The following is an 11,990-nucleotide window of genomic DNA, read 5'->3' as shown; positions in this document are numbered from 1 at the left end:
GATTAAAGGCGGGCACCCCACCCCTGGCTAAGACTATGGGAACTTTTAGAGACAAACTGAATACATTTTAAATTATGAGATGGCCTTGAGCCTACAAAGACAAAGGAGGAAGGTTATAGTTTAAAAAGTAATGTTCAGGTGTCAAGTTGGCAAGGGTAGACTTGTGATGGTTAATATATACATACATATATATGTGTGTGTGTGTGTATATATATATATATATTCACTTTGTGTATTAGTGTTTTGGCTCTATTCAAGTACACTTGTGTGTGCAATGCCCACAGTGGTCAGAGGAAGGCGGTAGATCCCCTGGAACTGGAGTTACAGATGGTTGTTAGCCACCACATGGGTGCTGGGACTCAAACCTGGGTCCTCTGCAAGAGCTGCCAATGCTTTTAACCACTGAGCCATCTCTCCAGCCCCCTTGATGGTTACTATTGATTGTCAATTTAACAGGATCTGTAATTACTTAGGAGACAAACCTCTGGGCCTGTCTGTGATGGAAATTCTAGATTAGGTTAATTGAGGTGGGATGACCCATCCAAACTGTAGGCAATGCTATTCCATGGGCTGGGGTCCTGATCAGAAGGTGAAGGCATGGTGGGCACCAGTTCTTCATCTCTGTCTCTGCTTCCTGATTGTGGATGCAATGTGACCATCTACCTCATCATTCTGCTACCATGCTTTCCTTGCCAGGATGGACTGTATCCCTCAAACTGTGAGCCAAAGTAAACAAACCTCTCCTTAAGTTGCTTTTGCCAGGTTTTTAATTTTTTTTTTTTTTTGTCACATAGGTAAGAAAAGTAATGTGTGTCCTCTTAAATTCATCCATGTTGTTGCAGATGTCAGTGTTTCCCTTTTTAAGGTTGAATAGTAGTCCATTGCTCCTGTACATCACATTTTCTTTATCCAGTTTTCCTATGATGAACATTTGGTTTGATTCCCTAATTTGGGTATTGGGAATAATACTGAGATGAACAGAGAGTGAAGATCTCTTTTCAACATGATTTCATTTTCTTTGGAAATATATACTCATTAGTAGGACAGGTAATTTTGTTTTAAACTTTTTGAGAAAACTCCATCTTGTTTTCTATAATGGCCATATTATACTAACCCTTCAGTGGAGAAGAACACATAGACAATAGCAATGTAATAATAAATTATTTCTTACATTAGGTGAATTGGGAGTGCTGCTAAGAGCTGTGGGTTTTAAAAAAATATTTTTATTTTATGTATATGAGTTTTTTGTATACGTATATGTATTTTATGTATATGTATATGTTTTATGTATATGCTACATGTATGTAAGTGCACCCGTTTTGTGTTGTGCAATGCCTGTGGAGGTCAGAAGAGGGTGTGAGAGTCTCTGGAACTGGATTTATGGATGGTTGTTAGCCACCATGTGGGTGCCGGGAATTGAACCTGGGTCCTCAGAAAGAGCAGACAGTGCTTGTAACTGATGAACAGTCTCTCCAGCCAAAGAGGTGTGGTAGGCCTCTGAGGTGAGACTTGGTCATTCTAAAGAGTGAGCCAGAGAACACTCTGGCGGTAAGTGTACAGCTGATGCAAAGACCTAAAGCAGAAGTGTGCATGGGCTGTATAAGAACAGAAATAGGCCAGCTCTGAGTTAGCAGCTAGGGAAAAATAGTAGTGATGCAAGGCAGCCTGCAGCAAAGCAAGGGTCTGTGGCCCCAAAGACCATGGATAGGCTTTAGTTCTATTCTGAGAAGCACAGGACAGTATTGGACAGCTCTGAGAAGAAGGGTCCCTTAATCTCACTTCTCTCTTAAGATAGTCATGGTATAGTAAGATAGGCCATAAACAGCAAGGTAAAAACAGTGACACCTCTTAGATAGTGGGTATTGCAGTAATTCCAGCAGGAGATGATATTGTTGCCAGACCTCCAAAAACATTAAAGGAAACCAAATCTATACTTTAAGGAATATTTCAATGAACTTTACAATGTTTAACCAATTTAAGAAAATAGAACTGTTTGAGTCAAACTAAATTATGTTGTGAAATTCTGTGTGCTAATAGTTAATGTCCTCATTTGTAGAATTTGTGGGCAGGTAGCATACATAATGTGGCTCTGCTGGGTGAAGGGATTATTCACACCCTGGGCACATGTTGAAGGATGGGAAATTTCATCACACCACTCAAATTAGTACACAATGTAAAACTTATGAATTATTTTCCATTTATTTTCATACTGAGGTTGACTGCCAGTAATTGGAATCATAGAAAGTGAAATCGTAGGTGGGAGGGAGCTGCTGTTATTTAGCCACAAGAGGAATGAAACACATACTCTATGTGGATAAAACTAAAAAATTGAGCTAAATGGAGAAAGCCAGATATGAAAGGCCATATATTGTGTGGCTCCATTTATGTGCAGTATCTAAATAAGCACCCCACAGAGGTAGAATGCAGATGTAATTTCTCAGGGGATGTAAGAGGGAGGTTTGTAGAATGGGTGCTTGTGGGTCAGGATTTCCTTCTAGGGTGTAAACTGTTGTGTAACTAGATAATGATGTTGGTTGCACCACACCATGAATGCACTAAAAGACCGTAACATTGTTCATTTTATAATGGCTAAAAGCCTGGTTTTTATTTTGTGTTTTACATCAGTTGCTCTACCCCTCCCTCTTCCCCACCTCCTCCCCCACAAACAATAATAATAGGGCTGGGGAAATGGATCAGTTGGTAAAGTGAGGACTTCAGTTATAATACAGAGTAAACATAAAAAGTCAGGTGTGGCAGTGTGAGGCTATAACCCTAGTGCTCGGGGGCAGAGACAGGCAGATTGTGGGGGCTTTCCAAAATGGTGAGCTCCATGTTCACTGAGAATTCCTCAAAAACTGAGGATAGTGATAGAGGAAGACACCCGCCACCAATCTGTGGCCTCCAGGTGCATGGCCCTGTGTATGCCACACATGCACCAGAAAAAATATAAAATTTTAAAAATGATATCCACAGGGCTGGAGAGATGGATCAGTAGTTAAGAGTACTGACTGCTCTTGCAGAGCACCTGGGTTTGATTCCCAGCACCCACATAGCAGCTAACAACTGTTTGTAACTCCCATTTCCAGGCTATCTGACACCCTCTCCTGACCTCTGTGGGCATTGCATGACAAGGGTGCACTTACATGCAGACATTGTACACATTAAAAAAAGAAGAAAATCCACAAAAACTTTCATGGCCAAATACTTTATGTTGTGGATATAAGTAGTTGGTTTAACTAGAGTGGGGTTTTTGTAAAAGGGAACAGGATGATGGAGAAATGGTTGAGTCAGGTAAAGAAAGGTATTGACTGCCAGGCCAGAGTTCAGCAGCTATAAACGCAGCAGCAGAACCCCATTGAGAAGAAGGAAACTGGAGAGACACTGGTGCTTTGGGAATACAGTGACAGTTGTATTTCAAGGCAAAGGCAAGGGCTTCTGATGTATCCAGCTCTGCTACTGCTATTCACCTGATAGAGCTCTGTGATCATCTCCCAAAAAGCCTCAAGGTTTAGTTTCTCCTTTTTTAAAATAGCCTTTTGAAGAGTCTGATTATAAAAATATATTGTTTAAAATCTATTATACAAAGGCCCCTCTGAATATAAGGAATTAAAGCTTCTGTCACCCTCTGCTGCACATAAATCTAGATTAATCTAGACTGTTCTCTCTGTAGAGATGTGTCATCATTACTTTTTACCAAAATGGGCATAGCATTTTCTGCATGTTGCTTTTTAAAACTTTATCTTGGTTTCCTTTCCATTTCCTTTTGCTAGACTGCTGGATCACATGCTGAACTTTTATTTGTAAAAACCAGAAGTTGAAGAGTAAATCCCTGAGACTATCAGAAAGAGGACAAGGAGTCAGACATAGGGGTGCACCCAGCTGTAATCCCAGCATCTTCGAGGTAGAGGCAGGAGGATCAGAAATTCAAAGGCAGCTTTGGGGCTACATGAGGTCCTGTTTCAACAACAACAAAAACCAACAGAGTCTGAGGTATTATAAAACATAAAAATCTTCAAGTTACCAAGCACTTACCTCGGGCAAGCATTGTTCTAAGCCTGTCAGTTCCCTGGCTCCTCTAGCAATCTAGACAGCAGTGACACTTGTCTGACAGAAGAGCTGTCAGGAAGACCCAAGTCAGGCAGTGGCAGGAATGAGCTCTAGCACTGCTTTCACCTCCGGCTGTAGCTGCTGAGAAGAATGCTGTAGCTAGTGATGTCTAAGCGGAGAACTTTTTCAAGAGAAATCAGTCTTGAGTTTTTAAAAATTTTAATGTTGGTTTAGAAAAATAGCTTTGCGAAATGCAGTTCAACTACTACTGACTTATTTAAAATATAGTTTGATGGTTTTGTTACCTTTCTCTTGTTCCATAGAATTTTCAACATTCCCAGAGGAGACCCCATTCATATTAAGCTGTGACTCCCATTATTTGGTCTCTAGACCCCCAAGTTTGCCTTCTGACTATGGATTTGCCCATTCTGGATAAATTGTTTATTAATAAATGAAATCATATAATAATGACTATGCTAATCAGCTTTTTGCTTCTGTGACAAATACCTCATAAAAGCCGCTTTAAAAGAGGAAAGGTTTTAGCCCTGTGGTTACTTGGGTTCATTGTTTCTGCGTGTCTTGATATAGAACATCATGTAGAGTCGGTGGCAGAGCAAATCTGCTTACCTCATAGAGCCGGAAAGGGGGGCAGAGATAAGGTATTGCCCTTCAAGGCACCCCTGTCCTATCACCCACTTCTTCCAATGCAGTTTTCATCCCTGCCAGTAGTCCATTTGGCTATGAATCTATCAATGGATTCAGTGAGCTCTGATGCACTTCAGATCATGTCTGCAACACACAAACTCTGGGGATAGTTCATATATGAACCACAATGATGGATGGCCTTTAGTGTCTGACTTTTTTCACTTGGCATAATGTTTAAATTTCAAATTTTTATGTACTTGTGTGAGTGTGGACATGCACACCATGGCACATGTATGGAAGTCAGGGGATACCTTGTAGGAGTCAGTTGTCTCCTTCCACCATGTGGGCCTGGGGCTCTAACTCCAGTCAGCAGTCTTCACAGCAAGCATCTCACCAGCCCTGGCATTTGAAGTTTAGTTATGTCCTCTGAATTGTATGGACAGCACAGTTTATCTCTTCATCAGTTGATAGACGTTTTGGTTGTTTCTGCATTTTGGCTCTTACAAATAGTGTTGCTAGTGAACATTGGGTTTTAAATGTCTGTTTGAGTCTGTGCTTTTAATTCTTTTGAGCATATACCTAGAAGAAGAATTGCTAGATCATTTGGTTCTTTAACCTTTTGAGTAACTGCCACATGGTTTCCCAGAGTAGCTGCTTCATTTCACATTCCTGCCACCAATGGATGGGAATTCACTCATGAAGAGTGATCTTTGTTACTACAGCTATCCTAGTGCCCATGAAGTGGCGTCTTAAGATTTGTTTGTATTTTATTATTTATTTATTGATTGATTGATTGTGTGTGTAGTGTCTTTTTGCCATTTACAAAATATTTTTTATTTTATGTGTATGAATGTATTGCCTGAAAGTGTATAAGTGCACTTGTGTCATGTAATGCATGCAGGAGCCAGAAGAGGGCATTGGATCCCCTGGAACTGGAGTCATGGATGGCTGGAATCGAACCTGGGTTCTCTGCAAGAGCAGTCAGTGCTCTTAACCACTGAGCCATCTCTCCAGCCCCTAGCCATTTTTATAATTGTCACTTTTATTTAGAAAAATCTGAGATGTAAGAGTTTTTATATGTACAAGTCCCTTAGTAGGTAAGTGATTTGAAAAACTATCCATTATGGGGTTATTCTTTTACTTTCTTCAGGATGTGTTTTGAAACAAAAAGCTTACTTTTACAAAATGAAATTCAATATATCTATTTGGTTCTTTTTCTTCAAGAACTACCTACTGAGTCCCAGTCAAGGCCATTTATGACACTGCTCTGCTGCCACTGTCTCGGACACCATTTTTTGAGGACTGCCTGCTTTATGAAGTGGACAAAGTCTGGAAGTTTTGGAAAGCAAGAAATGCAGATTTTTAACTAAGAACAGTTTTGTTTCAGTTCCCCCATTCTACTCCTGAAGTTCCTTCACATAGAGCAGTTTCAGGGTTTAGTGCTATGGCTAGAAAGAGAATCAATTTCCAGGTTGTTTAAATAGGGTATGAATTGTAAAACAGAAAGGTCTGAATGTGGGCCCGATGTGGCACATACCTTTAATCCCAACACTGTGTAGCCCTGGCTAGCTTGTGTAGACCAGGTTGACCTCCAGTTCAGAGATCTGGCTGCCTCTGCCTCCTGAGGATTGCATCAAGGTATACATTACCATGCCTAGCCCATGGTCTCACTTTTTATGTGAGAATTTCTTTGTGTGTGTATTTGTAGCAAATGGGGCAAACAGGGACCTATGGTCGTGCATACTCATTCAAACACAGGGTTCTGAAAAACATAAATAATTATTTAAGACTATGTTCTTTGCTGGGCGTGGTGGCACACACCTTTAATCCCTGCACTCCAGAGGCAGATGCAGGAGCATCTCTGAGTTCAAAGCCAGCCTGGACTACAAAGTGAGTTCCAGGCCAGCTGGGGCTACAGGGAAACCCTGTCTTAAAAAGTCCAAAAGAGAATCTGTTCTTTCAGAAGCAGTACAAACCCAGGTGTAAGTTGCTAGACTGAGGTACAAAAGAAAGAACTGAAAAAGTCAGGATGTCATGTTTTTGGGTAACTTGGCTTAACACCCCAACTTTGCTGAGTTAAGAGGGAAGAAAGTTACTTTATTTTGTACCAACACACCTGAACTGAAGTTCCTCTTAGAATCCAGCCCTGACTGACAGGCTTGAAGAACAATTTAAGTACTACCATTTGGAGAAATGAGTTCCAGGTTCCAGATGACTCATGGAATCCCAAACTCTCCATCCCTGGGAGTCTTAAGTATAGATCTCATTGCTCCTTTGATTTCAGAACATGTACTCTTGACCCTGGGCTGCAAAGTTCTATGATTGCGAAGTTTTTTGATTTAGTAGTGATTGGGATGAATTCGTGGAGGGTCGTTGTGTGTTGTCCATCTGTCGTGTCCTTCCCTCCCCCTTAGTGGGAAAGATTTGTGAAAGAAACAGAACTTAAAGATAGACTTGATTGAATGGTAGAGTTTTAGCTAAGAAAGGGAACAATTTTAGATGGTGTGACCTGCATGAACATTGACTTGGAGTAGAGAGCTGGAGGTGGGAGCACACTAGAAGCTATGGAAGGGTGTTCCGGTTGGACATAGAGTGCTTGCAGCAAGGAGCTGGCTGAGGAGCAAATGCAGGGCGGCCTGTAGATGCCTTTGAATGCTAAGAGGTATGTTTTTATCTATTTCAGTGGTCTGTGGGGGAGCCCCTCCAAGTTTGAGAGCAAGGACTGATGTAAATAAAGTGCTTCAGCAAGACCATCTTAAAGTGTTATGTGGACAGAATAAAATTGGGGCTTACTGTGTAACAGAGGTAGCATTGGTCATAGCAACAGCTAGCATGGTTTGCTTTTGCACTATTTTATCTATCTATCTATCTATCTATCTATCTATCTATCTATCTAATTTATTTATTTATTTTGGAGACAGGATGTCCCTGTAGCCTCAGCTAGCCTGGAACTCACTATGTAGACCAGGCTGGCTTTGATTGCACAAAGATCGACCTGCCTCTGCCTCTAGAGTACTGGGATCAAAGGTGTGCCCTAATGCACCCTGCCACTACTAATTCCTACTGCTCCAAGTGCCTGCTTTTGTTCTAGTCCTTTTGTAAATGAAAAAACAATTCCAGAGAGGTGAAGTGATTTCCTCCGTGATGCAGCTAAACAGTGGTGGTGTTCTTAACTGCTGGGCCTTTAAGATGGTAATATTTACAGTCAGTTCAGTGAAAGCTTCCTCAGTACAAAGGTGACATGGGGAATTATCTTTAACAGTGTGTTTAATCTTTGCATTTTATTGCATCTGAGGCAGTGCACTAAAAACTATATAGTTGGCCTCTTTTTATAGCTGAATGTTGGTTTAGTTTTCCCATTTTTTAAAATAACTTAAACCCTTTTTAAAAAATTACGTAGAGACTTTCAATAAAGATTTCAAATCAAGGTTGATATTATACTTCAGGTCACTACTAAAAATTCAGGGCTTTGAACTGCTTAGTAGATAATGCATTTTGTAGAATGAGTATGTATACAGGTTAAGTCTTCAAAGAGATAATTATCTTTAAGTTACCACTGTTGGAACTGTCCTTATTATTTCTCATTTTGCACTGTATTGTCAGCAATTCCGGCTACTAAGATGATGAATTTAATTTATCCTTCTACTGTTCTCTCTCTACTGTGATACTGATGTATTCATGACAAGCTGTAAGGTGTTTCACTAGAGGAGCAGTTAAGGAAAGGCGTGAGATACTCCTCGTAAAAAATAGAGCCCTGACCCTCTGTACCAGAAAGAAGGGAAAGGGAAAGGTAGTGTTGGAGGAGGAAGAGAGGATGTGGACCAAAGTTATGCAAATTTTAGTGGAATAAGGGAAAAAAAGTGCTAGGCATGGTGGTGCATGCCTTTGATCCCAGCACTTAGGAGGCAGGTGCAGGGGGATCTTTGTGACATCAGCCAACAAATTCCTAATTCAGGGAATCTGAGTTTGTTACTAAAACTACATCAGTGCTTTGGAGCTAATAATGGAGAACCTTTGTTACCAATTCTGTAATTTACATGCATACATATATTTTTATTACTAGTTTCCAAGTTTATTAAAATGTTGTATTTGGACTGATATTTTCCCCCAGCTGCAAAGACTTATATGGACTCTTGAATCTCAGAAAAGTTTTGACCGGGCTCAGCCTTTTTACATTAAACTGGATGTAAAAACTTAAAAGATTAACTGCATTTTATTGTGCATTATGACACTTTGAGCAAAGTGTGTTGCAGGTGAATATGCTGTGCATACAATCTTTTGATGTAGAAAAGATCGGTTGTTCCCTCTGGTACCTCCTGGGAACTTCCCTAAATTTGAATGGTGAAGTAAGAGACTATTTTAAATGCATCCTTGGAAGAGATGAAATGGTCATAATTTGGCAGCATTTCTTTTCTGACAGCTTTGTTTTTAAGCAACATAAATTCTGATAGGGACAGCTTTTAACATAGGCATTTTGATAAATGCTTAATTTTCTTCTATCATAAATGACCCCTTTTTTCCACTCTGATGCCTAGCAGAGTGCTTAAGGTACAGGAGGCATACAGGAACTGCTTGACAAACTGAATCCTCCTGGTTCAAACCTTACAAAGTCTGTATCATTTCAAGAACAGATACTAAAGTACTGGAGGAAGTATTCAATTCTGTGCAAAAAACACTATCATGTGACAACAGTGTGTCAAATGAGTGTAAATTAAGTGAGCCACTCTATATATTTTTGAGATGGAAGGTGGTATATTTACAGACAAGGTGGTCAGTTTCTTTCCTGGCAAGAAAAACTTAAGTATTTGGTTTTCTGTTGTATTCTTGTTTATAAACTGTGTTCTTCATCTAAGGACTACTTTAAAAATATTGCCAAAATTTGAATATCAGATGCACTTTGAGCTTTCAGTTTTACTTTCATTGGTAATTCTTTCAGATCATTAATAAGGAAACTCAAAACAACTACGGGTCATAACAGAATCTGTCTTTTCCAGAAAGCATTAGGACTTTTTGAGGGGTGATGACAAAGTGTGGTGAAATGCACTGGCTGCAGGAAAAGGATTTGGTGGGAAATGCAAGAACTGCTTGTCATTAGTCGGTCTCCATATCCTCTTACTTCTTAGATAAGGATTGAACTGAACTGCTCAGTTTGATGTAAGTCACTTATTTTTACTGTTTGTTTTAAGCTTGGTACTAAGTACTTTCAAAGGATCTTTTACTGTGATCCTCAGAAGCCTGGCCTTATCTCCACTTCACAGACTAGAAAACGGAGGCACTGGCAACCTAGGTAACTTGCTCAAGGTTCCATATTTTGTTAAGTAGAAGAGCTAATATCTGAAGCAGGCAATAAGACTGGCTCCAGAGCCCTACCTTTTCCTTATCTGTCTGTTGTAAATACAACTTTGAGCTTATCTAATTATGAATACTGATGCAGTGCAGTAAAGCACCTCGGCATATTCCTTGTACCTATAGCTCAGTAATTGATGGCTATTATTAATAGTTATTCTTAATAGCTACATGATGTTAAGAGATCCAGTACTTTTAATTTTAAGCTCTGTTCTGCTTTATCAGTTAAAAACCTTATAAACCAAAGAATTGTCAAGTAGAAAATAGGCCAGAAGTTGAAGGATCATAAATTGTTATACTGTTCCCACTGGCTGGAAGTCATCTCAGTGCGATGCATTATCTCCATACAAGAAAGGAGAAGATCATTTATCTACCACCTTTCCAATTACTCTGAATTCAAAATAATAAATTGTATATACTTGAATGTAGGGCAACATTTATGTAAATGTTTCAGTGGTTCAGAATGAGTGAAAATTGAAAATTTGCATCAGAGACACAAGCTTTGTTAAGAGTTGGCAACTGTATTGCCAAGGGAATATATGTTCTAACCATGTATTTTTCTCATTGATACTTTTATTCTGTTTTTGCTTTTTGAGACAGGGTCTCCTTATGGCCCCAGTTGTCCTGGAAGTCACTGTATAGATCAGGCTGGCCTTGAACTCACAAAGATCCGCCTGCCTCTGCCTCCCAAGTGCTGGGATTAAAGGTGTGCACCACCACACCTGGCCTTATTCTGTTTTTGCTTTTTGAGACAGGGTCTCCCTAAGTAGCCATGGCAGGCTTGGGACTCCCTATGTAGACCAGGCCTTAAACTCACTGGGATCCTCTACCTGCTTCTGCTTTCCCAATGCCTGGCTTAGAAATGCCAGCTTAGAAATGATCCTTTGAAATTTAAAGCCTTCCAGCCATTTCAACCATTTTTTTGGTGACATTCATCCCTTGGTATTGGATTCCAGGACCCTCACAGGTACCAAAATTTACAGGCGTTCAATCAAGTCTTCTATAAAATGGCACAGTATATACATATAACCTACACACATTTTCCATATTCATTAAATCTTCAGGATTCCATACAATACCTAGTAATATGTAAATGCTATAGAAAGTTGTCATATGGTATTTAGGGAATAAAATTTGTACATGTTCAGTATAGACACTTTTTTTTTCCTTTTTGTCTTTTTGAGACAGCTGCTAGGCTGGCCTTGATCTCACAGAGATCCATGTGCCTTTCCCTTGAGTGCTAGAATCAAAGGTCTGTGTCACCACAACCGGCTAGACACAGTTTTTAAAGAATATTTAAAACAGGGGCTGGAGAGATGGCTCAGCTGTTAAGAGCAGTGGCTGTTCTTGCAGAAGACCCGGGTTTGAATCACAGCACTCACATGGCCCCTAACAACGGCGGTCTGTAACTCCAGCTCCAGGGGATCCGACGCCCTCTTCTGTTCTCCCCAGGCACTGCACCGAAGGGGTGTACTTACACGCATGCAGGTATAACACTCGCACACATGAAATGAAATTTAAAAAAAATACTAAGGTTGTGGTCACCGAGGTACACGTGGAGCATCACGTGCACTAGGGGCTTGATGCAGTCACCTGGGCTAACACCTGGGCGGCTTTCTCCACCTGCCCGCCGTTCGGCTCTCGCCCGGCATCTGCGCCGAGGTGGCTTCCCAGTCCGGCCCTCGGCTACTGTGCAGCCTCGGGAGCAGAGCGCGGGCACCAGGTCCGGTGGCCCAGGAGGCCCCTCGGCTCCGCTCTGCCCGCGGCCGGGCCGGCTTTCCATAGGTGGCTGCGTTTCCGACTTCGCCCTGGCTCCACTCCGGGGGCTTGACGTGCAAACTTCGCCGGAGCGAGCGGAGCGGAGAGGGAGGGACCGGCGAGGGGGAGGAGGCGACAGGAGGCGCCTCCGCTTAAGGGAGCCGGCCGGGCGCCGCCGCTCGGACGGACGCGCG

The 11,990-nt window shown here is 41.2% G+C and overlaps 1 protein-coding gene across 1 annotated transcript in view; it reads left to right on the top strand.

The window, feature by feature from the left end:
- Nucleotides 1-11,990, top strand: part of LOC115069355 (ataxin-7-like) — a gene marked incomplete at its 3' end in the record, with an annotated part of 21,083 nt that overhangs the window by 7,118 nt on the left and 1,975 nt on the right. The window lies entirely within an intron of this gene.

This window comes from Nannospalax galili, unplaced genomic scaffold, assembly GCF_000622305.1.
Source record: "Nannospalax galili isolate Female #2095 unplaced genomic scaffold, S.galili_v1.0 scaffold91, whole genome shotgun sequence".
NCBI lineage: Eukaryota > Metazoa > Chordata > Mammalia > Rodentia > Spalacidae > Nannospalax > Nannospalax galili.
This window is presented reverse-complemented; position numbering and strand designations above follow the sequence as displayed.